Source organism: Bufo bufo, chromosome 3 (genome assembly GCF_905171765.1).
Source record: "Bufo bufo chromosome 3, aBufBuf1.1, whole genome shotgun sequence".
NCBI lineage: Eukaryota > Metazoa > Chordata > Amphibia > Anura > Bufonidae > Bufo > Bufo bufo.
The window spans coordinates 386,315,847-386,332,482 of NC_053391.1; the positions used below are offsets into that span (position 1 = coordinate 386,315,847).

Below are 16,636 nucleotides of genomic sequence, written 5' to 3' on the forward strand. Positions count from 1 at the left end.
GTAAATAAAGCTAGTTTCAATACAAAAAGAACCCTGCAGAATGAAAGAAATCCTGACTAGCAGGCTAGTTAGTGGCAGATGCAGAGAAGCATTACGTGCGCCCCACCCCCTGACGTGTCCTGTATGGCTCTCCACGTGTTGCTGTGTCTCCTATGCAGATGAAGCAGTAACAGGAAATGCGGGTGGGGGTGGGTGCTGCCTGCATGTCACTCATCACATTGCTCCAGTGAGTAGGTGGGGCAACAGCCGAACTTGTTTCCTATTGGCTGCCTGAACTCACATATGCTAATTGAGATAGGAGAGCAGTTGCATTGTGGGTATTAGGTTTTCAGCTTGTATTTCCAGTGGAGCTTCGCCCTGTCCACAGTACATCAGTCACTACAGGGCTGACTGTGAGGTCTCCCTAATGTTACAGGCAGGGACCTATCCCCGGGGCTGTCATTGCAGCAGGTAGCAGATTAAGACTATACTTTCAGGGATCATTTCTATAGTTTTTATACTCGGAAATGTGCTCTAAAGTGTCTGAGCTCACCAACCATGAGGAGGAGCTGTAGTGATCTCTCCTGAGCGTGAAGAGAGCTCTCAGTCCTGCTTCATTGCAGCTGCTGATTGCTATTGATGATCGTTCTCCTTCTCTGTCATGGAGAAGGTGGAGGGAGAGATCACAAGCTGAGTGGTTGGTTTTATTCTATGGTTAATAGAAGACAAAAGCTGCTATTATTCCTAATGATCACTGGTGCTGTGATCTCATATCACATGCTTGTAACTTTTAATGTTTCTGTAATTTGTAAACCACAGATACATACTTTGTGCATTCTGCTCTCTGTAGATCTGTTCAATCCTTGTCTGTGAAGCAAACAGATATAGGACATGTTCTATATTTTTTGTAGCGCCGCAGAACAGACATACAGATGTGAACCCATTGAAATTAGTGGGTCAGTATTCGACCTGCAAAAAATGCAGATCGGATTCATGAGCCCATATTTTTGGTCCGCATCCAATCAGCATTTTTGTGCATGTGATGGGCACCCATTCATGTCAATGGGACAGTACACCGTGTACTGGCCCGACAAAAAGATAGAAACATGTCTTATTCTTGTCCATTACGCAGACAAGAATATGTGTTGTGTAGAGATGAGCGAATCGACTTCAGAAGAAACATCCGAAGTCGAATCGCATAAAACTTTGTTCTAATACTCTACGAAGCAGGAGCTCCGTACAGTATTAGAATGTATTGGCTCTGATGAGCCGAAGTTAGTGCTTTGCGAAGTCTAGCGAGATTTTGCGCAATAAGGCTACATTCACACGTCCGTATTTTTCTACATCCCGATTTTCGGTCCGTTTTTTGCGGATCCGTTGTTCCTGAAAATGTTTCCGTATGTCATCAAACATGTGAAAACTCAAATCCGACAGTATATTCTAACACAGAGGCGTTCCCATGGTGATGGGGACGCTTCTAGTTAGAATATACTGAGAACGGTGTCCATGACTGCCCCCTGCTGCCTGGCAGCACCCGATCTCTTACAGGGGGCTGTGATCCGCACAATTATTGTGCGAATCATAGCCCCCTGTGAGAGATCAGGTGCTGCCAGGCAGGAGGGGGCAGACCCCCTCCCTCCCCTGTATTAAATGTGCCCAGTGCGGCCTCACCTCTCCCCCCCCATCATCGGTGGCCAGTGCGGATTCCCAGTATTAATAAATGTGCCCAGTGCGGTCTCACCTCTTCCCCCCCCCCCCCAATTATTGGTGGCAGTGCGGATTCCCAGTATTAATAAATGTGCCCAGTGCGGCCTCACCTCTCCCCCCCCCCCCCCCCCCCATCATTGGTGGCAGTGCGGATTCCCAGTATTAATAAATGTGCCCAGTGCGGCCTCACCTTCTCCCCCCCCCCCCCCCCCCCATCATTGGTGGCAGTGCGGATTCCTAGTATTAATAAATGTGCCCAGTGCGGTCTCACCTCAACAACCCCCCCCCCCATCATTGGTGGCAGCGGAGAGTACCGATTGGAGTCCCAATTTAAATCGCTGGGGCTCTGATCGGTTACCATGGCAGCAAAGACGCTATTGCAGTCTTGGCTGCCATGGTTACTTAGCAATAAATACAAGCATTATACTTACCTGCGACTGCGAGCTGCGATGTCTGACCGGCCGGGAGCTCCTCCTACTTGTAAGTGAAAGGTCTGTGCGGCGCATTGCTTTTAGCACAGACCTGTCACTTACAAGTAGGAGGAGCTCCCGGCCGGACACACATCGCAGCTCGCAGTCGCAGGTAAGTATAATGCTTGTATTTATTGCTAAGTAACCATGGCAGCCAAGACTGCAATAGCGTCTTTGCTGCCATGGTAACCGATCGGAGCCCCAGCGATTTAAACTGGGACTCCGATCGGTACTCTCCGCTGCCACCAATGATGGGGGGGGGGGGAGAGGTGAGGCCGCACTGGGCACATTTATTAATACTGGGAATCCGCACTGCCACCAATGATGGGGGGGGGGGGGGGGGGAGGTGAGGCCGCACTGGGCACATTTATTAATACTGGGAATCCGCACTGCCACCGATGATATGGGGGGGGGGGGGGGGGAAGAGAGGTGAGGCCGCACTGGGCACATTTATTAATACTGGGAATCCGCACTGCCACCGATGAGGGAGGGGGGGGGGAGAGGTGAGACCACACTGGGCACATTTAATACTGGGGAGGGAGGGGGGTCACCCGATCTCTTATAGGGGGCTATGATATGCACAATTAACCCCTCAGGCGCAGCACCTGAGGGGTTAATTGTGCAGATCACAGCCCCCTGTAAGAGATCGGGTGCTGCCAGGCAGCAGGGGGCAGTCATGTACACCGTTCTCAGTATATTCTAACTAGAAGCGTCCCCATCACCATGGGAACGCCTCTGTGTTAGAATATACTGTCGGATCTGAGTTTTTCACGAAGTGAAAAATCAGATCTGTAGAAAACTTACTGGGAATCCGCACTGCCGCACTGGCCACCAATGAATATAGAGGGAGGGGGGCACATTTAATACTGGGGAGGAAGCCTAATTTCCAGGAACGGAATCCGCATAAAACGGATGACATACGTAATGACATACGAATGTCTTCCGTTTTTTGCGGATCCATTGACTTTGTATTGGTCCAGGATCCGATTTTTCAGGACAAGAATAGGACATGTTTTATATTTAAACGGACATGCGGAACGGAACAACGGAAACGGACAGCACACATTGTGCTGTCCGATTTTTTTCCAGGACCCATTGAAAATGAATGGGTCCAGATCTGGTCCTGATCTGTTCCTGAAAAAACGGAACAGATCAGGAAAGAAAAAACGGACGTGTGAATGGACCCTAACTTTGTAAATTAACTTGTACTGTAAAAACCATTTCCCGAACTTGGGTTCGGTTCCAAGTGGTACGTAGCCTAGTGCACGTTTTTTGTGTGGCACACTGCACGGTTTTGTTGCACTGGTGTAGAAAGCAGGCTCCTCGGGCTTTAAAAAAAAAAAAAAAAACCTTCTGAATTTGTTTCCTATTGGCTGCCTGAACTCAAATATGCTAATTGAGATAGGAGAGCAGTTGTATTGTGGGTATTAGGTGTTCAGCTTGTATTTCCAGTGGAGCTTCTCCCCGTCCACAGTACATCAGTCACTACAGGGCTGACTGTGAGGTCTCCCTAATGTTACAGGCAGGGACCTATCCCCGGGGCTGTCATTGCAGCAGGTAGCAGGTTAAGACTATACTTTCAGGGATCATTTCTATAGTTTTTATACTCGGAAATGTGCTCTAAAGTGTCTGAGCTCACCAACCATGAGGAGGAGCTGTAGTGATCTCTCCTGAGCGTGAAGAGAGCTCTCAGTCCTGCTTCATTGCAGCTGCTGATTGCTATTGATGATCGTTCTCCTTCTCTGTCATGGAGAAGGTGGAGGGAGAGATCACAAGCTGAGTGGTTGGTTTTATTCTATGGTTAATAGAAGATAAAAGCTGGTATTATTCCTAATGATCACTAGTGCTGTGATCTCATATCACATGCTTGTAACTTTTAATGTTGCTGTGATTTGTAAAGTAGTGATGGGAAGTTCAGATCATTTTTATGAATCGGTTCATTTAAATCAGGTCATTCAAATGAATCTATTCATGAATCGGATGTTCGGCTCCTTCCTGAGCTGGCAGATGCGCCTGAGTGAATAATCAAGTGTACCGAAGCTCCATGCGCATGTCCAATTCACAGAAGCTTCGGTTCACTTGCTGAGACGGCTGATTCGGCTCTCTGCTGACTGGCTGACAGGAAGAAGCAAAATGTGCATGCTCAGTTCATGTAAGCTTCGGTTCACTTGCAGTTGCTGTTTGAGTCTGCTCTTGGCTGAGGTTGACTTGTCTGCTCTGCAGTGCTGAAAGTGAAAGTGAACTGTTTAAAGTGACAGACACACTGGAAAGCAAGGATAAAAAGTGTATGTGAATTGATTACACTGGGACTTTACTAGAGGAAAATAACTGACACTGTGCAGTGTAATAAATAACATTATTTCTCCAGGCTGTGGTGTGGAATAGTAGAGTGTTGAGGCTGACAGTGGCAGTTAGTGAACCAAAGCACTAGTGTCACTGACTCTGGACAGGAGCCCTGGTGCCTATTAGTGAAAGTGAGAATACGTGCCATAACAGTATCACCGGCTGATCACTGTCACAGTCCACACATCACACAGTAAAATAATACTGTGCAATTTGTGCATAATTGTCTAAGAAACCTGAAATTTCTGTATAAAAAGAGCCTGTCACCACCAGTAAGTTATCAGGATGGCTTCAAGAAAGAGAAGCAATGTATGGATTCATTTTGAGGAAGTAGGTCCACAGAAGGCAAAATGCAAGATCTGCAAGAATACTTATTCAGGGCAAGCAGGATCCACTTCAAATTTCAGACGTCATCTTAAGAATAAGCATCGAACGTTATCGCTTATGCAAGAGGGTCCAGCAATATCCCCATCAGTCTCAGGTGAATCCACATTGGCGTCTACCTCAGCTGGCACAGTCAGCGCCCCTTCTATAGAATCATCCACTGCCACATCTGTTGCTACCCCTGTACAACGGTCTCATCAAAGTCAGATGACAAGATATATGAGAGCACCTATTGGCCCCGTCCGACAGAGCAAAGTGGATGAGCAGTTAGTTAGAATGGTTGCCCTGGATTTTCAACCATTTTCAATTGTAGAGGACAAGGGATTTAAAAGTTTTGTGAAGGCCCTTGATCCTACATACAATTTGCCAACCAGAAAGACACTTTCCACAACTATCTTACCTCAGCTTTATGACAACATTAAAGCTGAAATGATGGGGAGAGTAAGCAACGCCTCTGCCGTGTGTCTGACTGCTGGACATCACCCACGACAGTCAGTTTTATGGCAGTCACTTGCCATTATCTGGATGAAGATTTCAGGCTTTTGTCCTGCCTGTTGGACTGCTTCTCATTTACAGAGAGGCATACGGCTGACAATCTGGCAGCGGAACTTAGCAAAATTTGTGAAGAGTGGGGTATCACAAACAAAGTTGTTATGTGCACTTCTGACAATGCCAGCAACATAAAAGCCGCTATCCAGAAAGTTGGATGGAAGCATTTGCCTTGCTTTGCCCACACATTAAACTTAATTGTGAGGGAAAGTTTGAAACCCATTCAGGAGACGGTGGCAAAGGTAAAAAATATTGTGGAATATGTTAATAGAAGCACTGTTGCCACTGAAAGGCTGAAGGCCACACAAAGGCAAATGGGCCTTGAAGAGTTACGGCTCAAGCAAGATGTAGCAACGAGGTGGAATTCCACTTACTACATGCTGCAAAGATTTTTGGGGCTGAAAGAAGCAATTATTACTACACTGGCTTTGGTCAACCCCAGCCTGCCAACCCTGACGCTTGAAGAGTGAGATTTAATAAAAGATTCCTGCAAAGTATTGAAGCCCTTTGAAGAGGTCACGATGGAAATCAGCGCAGAAAGGTGTGTATTATTCTGATACAGTTCAAACCACATGGCTCACAATAGGTCTGATTATATGCATATAATAATCTCTGTCCTTTTTTTTCTCATTATAACAGATATGTGACTGCATCAAAGGTGATTTTGATGGCAAGGGGATTGCAAAAAGTCGTCCAGAGACTACGTGGTGCGAGCTTCAATCATGGTCCTGTTATGGAAATGATGAAAGCGCTTTCAGATGAAATGCAAAAACGCTTTCGCCAGATTGATCACTTTCAACACCTGGCTGAGGCAACCCTTCTGGACCCCCCCGATTTAAGCAAAGGGAATTTCATGACCCAGTAGCAGCTGATGAAGCTTCCAAAAGTGTTAATATGGCTGCTGCAAGAATTGGGTCTAGTACACAAGTGGATCAGCCTTATACTGGACCAGTGGTCGGCAAGCCGCGGCTCGCGAGCCACATGCGGCTCTTTACACACTTTAATGCGGCTCTTCTGCAGGGCTCCAGATGCCATTTGCGACTGGACCCGCCGCCGCAGCTCTGCTCAATACAGCGGCGGGCACAGGAGATGATCGTTCTCAGCAGCGCAGGAGGAGTCTCTCCCTCCCCCCTGTGCTGCTGCCCCCGCCGCTGCCAATAAGAAGAGACGGGAGGAGGAGGGAAGGGGCTGTGGCCACTGCGCCACCAATGAAGAAAACTGACCTGTTAATACAAATACAGGAGGCGGGTGCCGGAATCAAATAGCCGACACCCGACCTCTATGACAGGGAGCTGCGATCCGCTGCAGTTGAGTTAACCCTTCAGGTGCGGTACCTGAGGGGTTAACTGCCGCTGATCGCAGCTCCCTGTCACAAAGGTCGGGTGCCGGCTATTTGATTCCGGCACCCGCCTCCTGTATTTGTATAAGAAACGTTGGTGGCACAGTGCGCCCCCCCCCCCAGTATAATAAACGTTGGTGGCACAGTGCGCCCCCCCCCCCCCAGTATAATAAGTGCGCCCCCCCCCCCCCCCCAGTATAATAAACGTTGGTGGCACAGTGCGCCCCCCCCAGTATAATAAGTGCGCCCCCCCCCCAGTATAATAAACGTTGGTGGCACAGTGCGCCCCCCCCCCCCCAGTATAATAAACGTTGGTGGCACAGTGCGGTTCCCCCCCCCCCAGTATAATAAACGTTGGTGGCACAGTGGGAAGTGCCAATGAGGGTTAAAAATAATAAAAGAAAATTAACTCACCTCCTCCAGTTGATCAGGTAGCTGCCGGTCTCCTGTTCTTACTTCTTTCTAGTTTCTTCAGGACCTGTGGTGACGTCACTGAGCTCATCACATGGCCCATTACCATGGTGATGGATCATGTGATGAGCACAGTGATGTCACCACAGGTCCTGCGTCCTGAAGAAACTAGAAAGAAGTAAGAACAGGAGACGATCAATTGGAGGAGGTGAGTTAATTATTTTTTAACCCTCATTGGCACTGCCCACTGCGCCACCAATGTTTATTATATTGAGGGGGGGCCGCACTGCGCCACCAATGTTTATTATATTGGGGTGATGGGGGGGCGCACTGCGCCACCAATGTTTATTATACTGGGGTGATGGGGGGGCGCACTGCGCCACCAATGTTTATTATATTGGGGTGATGGGGGGGCGCACTGCGCCACCAATGTTTATTATATTGAGGGGGGGCGCACTGCGCCACCAATGTTTATTATATTGGGGTGATGGGGGGGCGCACTGCGCCACCAATGTTTATTATATTGGGGTGATGGGGGGGCGCACTGCGCCACCAATGTTTATTATATTGAGGGGGGGCGCACTGCACCACCAATGTTTATTATATTGGGGTGATGGGGGGGGCGCACTGCGCCACCAATGTTTATTATATTGACCTTCTACTATGCATTCTGTATTCAGAATGCTATTATTTTCCCTTATAACCATGTTATAAGGGAAAATAATACAGTGAATAGACTTTCATCCTAGGAACCATGCGTGAAAATCGCACTTGCTTGCGATTTTCACACAGCCCCATTAACTTCTATGGGGCCTGCATTGCGCGAAAAACGCACAACAGAGCATGCTGCGATTTTCACGCAACGCACAAGTGATGTGTGAAAATCACCGCTCATGTGCACAGCCCCATAGAAGTGAATGGGTCCCGATTTAGTGCGGGTGCATTCCGGTATTTTGAATGCCGGATCCGGCACTAATACATTCCTATGGGGAAAAATGCCGGAGCCGGCATTCAGGCAAATCTTCATTTTTTTTCGCCGGAGATAAAACCGTAGCATGCTACGGTTTTATCTTTTGCCTGATCAGTCAAAATGACTGAACTGAAGACATCCTGATGCATCCTGAACGGATTACTCTCCATTCAGAATGCATGGGGATATAACTGATCAGTTATTTTCCGGTATAGAGCCCCTGTGACGGAACTCAGTGCCGGAAATGAAAAACGCTAATGTGAAAGTACTTTAAAATATTAAGTTTAAATCCCCCCTTTCCCAATTTTACATATAAAATATATAAACAATAAATAAATAAACATATTACATAGCCTTTTTAGTCACCTTGTCACCCCAAAAAATAGGATAGGACTGTTCTATTATGGGCCGAATGTTTCATAAAATGCGAAATGCACGCAGCTTTTTTTGGTGTTTTTTTTTTTTTTGCACGGTATTGAGTATCACAATACTTTTTTATGGTGACGAAAGCGAATCAAAATTTTGGTTTCAAAACAACCCTACGCCGATCTGATCGGCGTAGCGTTGTCACGATACCAAAATTTTGATTCAGTTTCGATTTGGCGACTAAAAATTTGATTTGGCTCCTAAATCTTTCAGTTCAGGAGCCAATGGCTACTAGGAATTTTTTTTAGTCTGGAGCACTGTTCTGTGTGCCGGGCGCCCGCTCCCCTCCCTCCTCTCGGGGGCGGCAGCCTGCGGCTGTCCTGCCTACATGTGTGCCGTGCGGCGCTCAGGCCAAAGGAGGCGTCACTGACTGTATTTTCGGTTTTAAAAATGTGGCTCTCAAAATAAATTTCAATCGTGGTTTTGGCGAGATTTGGCTCAGTTGAAAAAAAAGGTTGCCCACCACTGTACTGGACTTACAGACCCCTCAGCTCCTCTTCAGTCGGAGCAACAATCTTCTTTCTGGGCGGACTTTGATGAGAGAGTTGCCGATGCAGTGACCGTCTCTAACCCTACTTCACTTGCAATGCCAGAAATTAGAGGGTATCTTGCAGAGTCCTAGATTCCAAGGACAGAAGACCCTTTGGCCTGGTGGAAAACAAGGCACACAATTTAGCAAAGGCTAGCAGGTATTTTGAAGGCAAGACTTTGCATAGTCGCTACCTCTGTGCCTGCAGAAAGAATTTTCTCAAAAGCCGGCCAGGTAATTTCAGAAAGAAGAAGCAAGCTGAATCCAAATAAAGTGAGACAGCTAATTTTTCTTAATGCTAACATTAACTGAAGTCACTCCTACGTAGAGAGGCGTATATTGTAAAAAAAATTCCGGATAGTTTGCACTTTGTTATATTTATGTGTATTTTATTCATCTCAATTGTTTGAGATTGTATTGTCTAAAGACAGTTGAATTTTTAAAGGGGTTGTCCCAACACAGACAACGAGGGCATATCGCTAGGATATGCCCCCATTGTCTGATATGTGCGGGTCACACCTCTGGGACCCATATCTACAATCAGAACGGAGCGGGGAAAAGAACAGAGGGCGCACTGTGCACGCGCAGCCACCCTCCATCCATTTCTATGGGGCCGCCGAAAATAGCAGAGCTCTGGCTTGGCTATTTCCATCTGCCCCACAGAAATGAATGGGAGCATGGGCCACGCATGCGCTGTGCGCTACCATTCACTTCTATGGTAGCAGCGCTTAGTGGACGGACCCCAGGAAATCTGGGGTCCTCCAACCACAGCTCTCCCCTCTCCATTCTCGTTGTAGGTGCAGGTCCAAGAGATGGAACCCGCACCTATCAGACAATGTGCGCATATCCTAGCGACATGCCCTGATTGTCAGAGATGGGAATATCCTTCAGTTTTTTGTTCTAATTATTCCAGTGCTTTAAAAGTTTAATAATGATCTATTAAAAATGGTTTATTCTTTAAAACCCTGTGTGTAAACGTGTAATTATCTACCCCACTGTAGAAAAAAGACACGCATTCAGGGGGTGTGAAAAACTCAGGACTGGGGTAAATTATATAATTAACCTGGAGGTTTAACAGTGCTAATTCAAAAAAAAAAAATATATATTTATATAATATATATCTCCCTCATTGAGGGTAGATTCACTAGTGCTATGGATTCCGTTATGGCTTTCCGTTATAACATGGTAATGGTTGTAACAGAAAATAACGGAATCCATAAGACGGAAGGATGGATCCCTTCTGCTGCCCATAGATTTGTATTAGGCCTTAAAGCAAAATGGAAGCCTTTATAAAAGCATTCCGTTTGCTTTCTGTCATAACAGAAGTCTATGGGAATCAAATTGGATCCATCTGGTTCCCGTTATGCAGAGCGGAAAAAAGTCCTGTCGACAGGAAACCAGATGGATCTGTTATGATTCCTATAGACTTCTACTATGATGTAAGCAAAACGGAATGCCTCTTAAAGGCTTCCGTTTTGACCTCTATCTTATAGATTCCGTTATTTTTTGTTATAACCATGTTATAATGGAAAGCCGTAACGGAATCCATAGCGCTAGTGTGAGCCCACCCTTAGGCTGGATTAAGGCTGCACGATATATCGCAAAAATAATCGAGTCGCGATAATCGCCAAATGCGATATGGCGATTCGGCCGACCCGAAAATGCCGCGATTATATAAGAAGGGGCCCCTATTGATAAAATGTCCTCTCTCCTATTGATAAAATGGCCAGCCTCTGTACTTACTTTCACGATGAATGCACTGCAGCGAGCGAGCCGGCCGGTGCGTGACTGACGTCACTTAGTCACGCTCCTGCTTCCTGAATTAAGTGGGAGGAGCGTGACAGTGACGTCAGTCACGCGCCGGCCGGCTCGCTCGCTGCAGTGCATTCATAGTGAAAGTACCGAGGCTGAGTTATGTGCGCAGTTTAGGACACATGAGGGGACACACAGGGCCATGAGGGGGACCAGCAAAAGATGCTATATGTGTGTCTTATGCTGGCCCCCCTCATGGCCCTATGTGTCATAGCACACATCCCCCACATAACAGCGTCCTCCACAGATCCCCCACATAACAGCGTCCTCCACAGATCCCCCACATAACAGCGTCCTCCACAGATCCCCCACATAACAGCGTCCTCCACAGATCCCCCACATAACAGCGCCCTCCACAGATCCCCCACATAACAGCGCCCTCCACAGATCCCCCACATAACAGCGCCCTCCACAGATCCCCCACATAACAGCGCCCTCCACAGATCCCCCACATAACAGCGCCCTCCACAGATCCCCCACATAACAGCGCCCTCCACAGATCCCCCACATAACAGCGCCCTCCACAGATCCCCCACATAACAGCGCCCTCCACAGATCCCCCACATAACAGCGCCCTCCACAGATCCCCCACATAACAGCGCCCTCCACAGATCCCCCACATAACAGCGCCCTCCACAGATCCCCACATAACAGCGCCCTCCACAGATCCCCCACATAACAGCGCCCTCCACAGATCCCCCACATAACAGCGCCCTCCACAGATCCCCCACATAACGGCGCCCTCCACAGATCCCCCACATAACGGCGCCCTCCACAGATCCCCCACATAACGGCGCCCTCCACAGATCCCCCACATAACGGCGCCCTCCACAGATCTCCCACATAACCGCCCCCCCCCCAGATCCCCCACATAACGGCGTCCCCCACAGATCCCCCACATAACGGCGCCCTCCACAGATCCCCCACATAATAACGGCGCCCTCCACAGATCCCCCACATAACAGCGCCATACCCAGCCGCGTCAGCAGCTCATATGGGAAAATCCAAGCAAATAGACCTCTAGCACAATTCCCTTAAAATATCGCATCGCATATCGTTATCGTAATTTTTAGGGCCCTAATCGCAATCGCACAAAATTCCCATATCGTGCAGCCCTAGGCTGGATTCAAACGTCCATGGAACACGGTCTGTGTGATACCAGCCTGGATTTTTTCTGAGTGCAGGAGCGCACTGCGTAAGTGGTTGCTATGACGCCGTGCGTTTCCTGCTGCCGCCGCAGTACAGTATTGCGCTGGTTTGATCTATACGAATGTATCACTGTACTGCGGCGGCAGCAGGAAGCACACAGCATCATACCAACCAATGACGCAGTGCGCTCCTGCACGCAGAAGAAATCCAGGCCGGTATCACACAGACTATGTTCCACAGACGTGTGAATCCAGCCTTAGTTATAGAGCTACTGAGTGAGACAGATGTTTCAGAAGAAGGGATGCCTTTAACATACATATATCTCCTTGAGAAACCAATTTGATCCTAAAGCGTTAATTCAATCTGAATGAGGATCTCCTGTAAACTAAACTCTGTGTCCTGTCATTTCTCTTATGTCTCTGCTGACTGTCCTGTCTGTCCCTTATCACCACTGCAATGAACAAAAGCAATAGACTCAGTAGTGCTCTCTGCTCTGTGCTGACAGGATTCTTTTAACTCAAAGAATCGAATGAGTCTATAAGTAAGGAGGATCATTTGATTCTTTTAACTTGTTACTCATTCAATTCTTAGGCTCTCTGTACTGTGTCCAGAGACTCAAAGAGCTGCTTTCCCTCACATCTGATTGGTTGCAGGGCAGTGAGGGGCGGGGCTAGCAGTAGCCTGGCTTCCACTCTAGGATCAGGTTACGCTCCTCCCTGCTGCTGGTCTCTGCTTATTGCTCTGCTGTCTGACTGAGCTGTTTCAAACGATTCAGCTCAGTCAGATGCATCGATTCCTCCAGTTCAGTGAAAAGAATCGATTCAAAAGAACGATTCGTTCATAAACTGCACATCACTATTGTAAACCACAGATACATACTTTGTGCGTTCTGCCCTCTGTAGAACTGTTCAATCCTTGTCTGTAAGCAAACAGATATAGGACATTTGCAGCCCCGAAGAGCAGACATACCTATGTGATCCCATTGAAATTAATAGGTCTGTATTCGACCTGCAAAAAATGCAGATCGGATGCATGAGCCCATATTTTTGGTCTGCATCCAATCAACATTTTTGCGCATGTGATGTGCACCCATTCATGTCAATGGGACAGTACACCGTGTACTGGCCTGACAAAAAGATAGAACATGTCTTATTCTTGTCCATTACGCAGACAAGAATATGTGTTGTTTAGGGATGAGCGAATTGACTTCAGAAGAAACATCCGAAGTCGAATCGCATAAAACTTCTTTCTAATACTTTACGGAGCAGGAGCTCCGTACAGTATTAGAATGAATTGGCTCTGATGAGCAGAAGTTATTGCTTCATAAATTAACTTGTACTATAAAAACCATTTCCCGAACTCGGGTTCGGTTCCAAGTGTTACCTTGGAACAAAACCCGAGTTCGGGAAATGTTTTTTTTACAGTACAAGTTATTTTATGAAGTTATTATGTGAAGTCCCGCGAGACTTCACAAAGCAGTAACTTCGGCTCATCGGAGCCAATACATTCTAATACTGTACGGAGCTCCTGCTCCGTACAGTATTAGAACGAAGTTGTATGCGAATCGACTTCGGATGTTTCACCCGAAGTCGATTCTCTCATCCCTAGTGTTGTTACAATGGCTCCACAAAAAAAAAAAAAACGGATGCAACACAGACGTGATCCAAATTTTTTGCAGATATACATTTTTGCTCACTGCATAATACTTACGATGGTTTGAATGCACCCTCACGGTGGAAAGATTTTTGATGGTTTGCTTCAACCTATTACCAAATTAAAAACAAAAGAAGGAAGGTATATGGAAGAAGATAAAGAACTAGCTGACTGCCTCAATGAATACTTCTGTTCAGTTTTTACAAAAGAAAATGAAGGAAAAGGACCTCAGTTAGGAAAGAAGACTAATTTAATCTTTTGATGCATGTGTCTTTACAGAGAAAGAGGTTCTAAGTCAGCTGTCTAAAATAATACAAATAAGTCACAGGGGCCTGATGGGATACACCCAAAGCTACTAAAAGAGCTCAGCGGCGAACTAGCAAAACCATTAACAGATTTAGTTAACCAATCACTGGCAAACAGGAGTCGTCCCAGAAGATTGGAAATTGGCAAATGTTGTGCCCATTCACAAGAAAGGTAGTAGGGAGGAATCGGGCAACTATAGGCCAGTAAGCCTGACATCAATAGTGGGGAAATTAACCACCTCAGCCCCTATAGCTTAAACACCCTTAATGACCAGGCCACTTTTTACACTTCTGACCTACCCTACTTTGACTGTTTATTGCTCGGTCATGAAACTTACCACCCAAATGAATTTTACCTCCTTTTCTTCTCACTAATAGAGCTTTCATTTGGTGGTATTTCATTGCTGCTGACATTTTTACTTTTTTTCTTATTAATCGAAATTTAACGATTTTTTTGCAAAAAAATGACATTTTTCACTTTCAGTAGTAAAATTTTGCAAAAAAAACGACATCCATATATAAATTTTTCTCAAAATTTATTGTTCTACATGTCTTTGATAAAAAAAAAATGTTTGGGTAAAAAAAAAAAATGGTTTGGGTAAATGTTATAGCGTTTACAAACTATGGTACAAAAATGTGAATTTCCGCTTTTTGAAGCAGCTCTGACTTCTGAGCACCTGTCATGTTTCCTGAGGTTCTACAATGGCCAGACAGTACAAAAACCCCACAAATGACCCCATTTCGGAAAGTAGACACCTAAGGTATTCGCTGATGGGCATAGTGAGTTCATCGAACTTTTTAATTTTTTGTCACAAGTTAGCGGAAAATGATGATTTTTATTATTTTTTTTTCTTACAAAGTCTCATATTCCACTAACTTGTGACAAAAAATAAAAACTTCTATGAACTCACTATGCCCATCAGCGAATACCTTGGGGTGTCTTCTTTCCAAAATGGGGTCACTTGTGGGGTAGTTATACTGCCCTGGCATTCTAGGGGCCCATATGCGTGAGAAGTAGTTTGCAATCAAAATCTGTAAAAAATGACCGGTGAAATCCGAATGGTGCTCTTTGGAATGTGGGCCCCTTTGCCCACCTAGGCTGCAAAAAAGTGTCACACATGTGGTATCGCCGTACTCAGGAGAAGTTGGGCAATGTGTTTTGGGGTGTCATTTTCCATATACCCATGCTGGGTGAGATAAATATCTTGGTCAAATGCCAACTTTGTATAAAACAATTGGAACAGTTGTCTTTTTGCCCAGATATTTCTCTCATCCAGCATGGGTATATGTAAAAAAGACACCCCAAAACACATTGCCCAACTTCTCCTGAGTACGGGGATACCAGATGTGTGACACTTTTTTGCAGCCTAGGTGGGCAAAGGGGCCCACATTCCAAAGAGCACCTTTCGGATTTCACCGGCCATTTTTTACAGATTTTGATTTCAAACCACTTCTCACGCATTCGGCCCCTAAAATGCCAGGGCAGTATGACTACCCCACAAGTGACCCCATTTTGGAAAGAAGACACCCCAAGGTATTTCGTGATGGGCATAGTGAGTTCCTGGAAGTTTTTATTTTTTGTCACAAGTTAGTGGAATATGAGACTTTGTAAGAAAAAAAAATAAAAAATCTTCTTTTTCCGCTAACTTGTGACAAAAAATATAAAATTCTAGGAACTCGCCATGCCCCTCACGGAATACCTTGGAGTGTCTTCTTTCCAAAATGGGGTCACTTGTGGGGTAGTTATACTGCCCTGGCATTCTAGGGGCCCTAATGTGTGGTAAGTAGGTAAATGACCTGTGAAATCGAAAGGTGCTCTTTGGAATGTGGGCACCTTTGCCCACCTAGGGTGCAAAAAAAGTGTCACACATCTGGTATCCCCGTACTCAGGAGAAGTTGGGCAATGTGTTTTGGGGTGTCTTTTTACATATACCCATGCTGGGTGAGAGAAATATCTTGGCAAAAGACAACTTTTCCCATTTTTTTATACAAAGTTGGCATTTGACCAAGATATTATCTCACCCAGCATGGGTATATGTAAAATGACACCCCAAAACACATTGCCCAACTTCTCCTGAGTACGGCGATACCAGATGTGTGACACTTTTTTGCAGCCTAGATGCGCAAAGGGGCCCACATTCCTTTTATGAGGGCATTTTTAGACATTTGGATCCCAGACTTCTTCTCACTCTTTAGGGCCCCTAAAATGCCAGGGCAGTATAAATACCCCACATGTGACCCCATTTTGGAAAGAAGACACGCCAAGGTATTCAATGAGGGGCATGGCGAGTTCATAGAATTTTTATTTTTTTTGGAACAAGTTAGCGGAAATTGATTTTATTTTTTTTCTCACAAAGTCTCCCTTTCCGCTAACTTGGGACAAAAATTTCAATCTTTCATGGACTCAATATGCCCCTCAGCGATTACCTTGGGGTGTCTTCTTTCCGAAATGGGGTCACATGTGGGGTATTTATACTGCCCTGGCATTCTAGGGGCCCTAAAGCGTGAGAAGAAGTCTGGAATATAAATGTCTAAAAATTTTTACGCATTTGGATTCCGTGAGGGGTATGGTGAGTTCATGTGAGATTTTATTTTTTGACACAAGTTAGT

The 16,636-nt window shown here is 46.0% G+C and overlaps 2 non-coding genes across 2 annotated transcripts; both read left to right on the forward strand.

Annotated features, from left to right (window-relative positions):
* The first annotated feature begins 460 nt into the window (after nucleotides 1–460).
* LOC120996741 lies at nucleotides 461–678 on the forward strand. Its single transcript, XR_005777851.1, has one exon. It is a non-coding gene; the product is annotated as a small nucleolar RNA U3 (small nucleolar RNA).
* Nucleotides 679–3,723: 3,045 nt separating this feature from the next.
* Nucleotides 3,724–3,941, forward strand: LOC120996742. Its single transcript, XR_005777853.1, has one exon. It is a non-coding gene; the product is annotated as a small nucleolar RNA U3 (small nucleolar RNA).
* The last annotated feature ends 12,695 nt before the right edge of the window (nucleotides 3,942–16,636 follow it).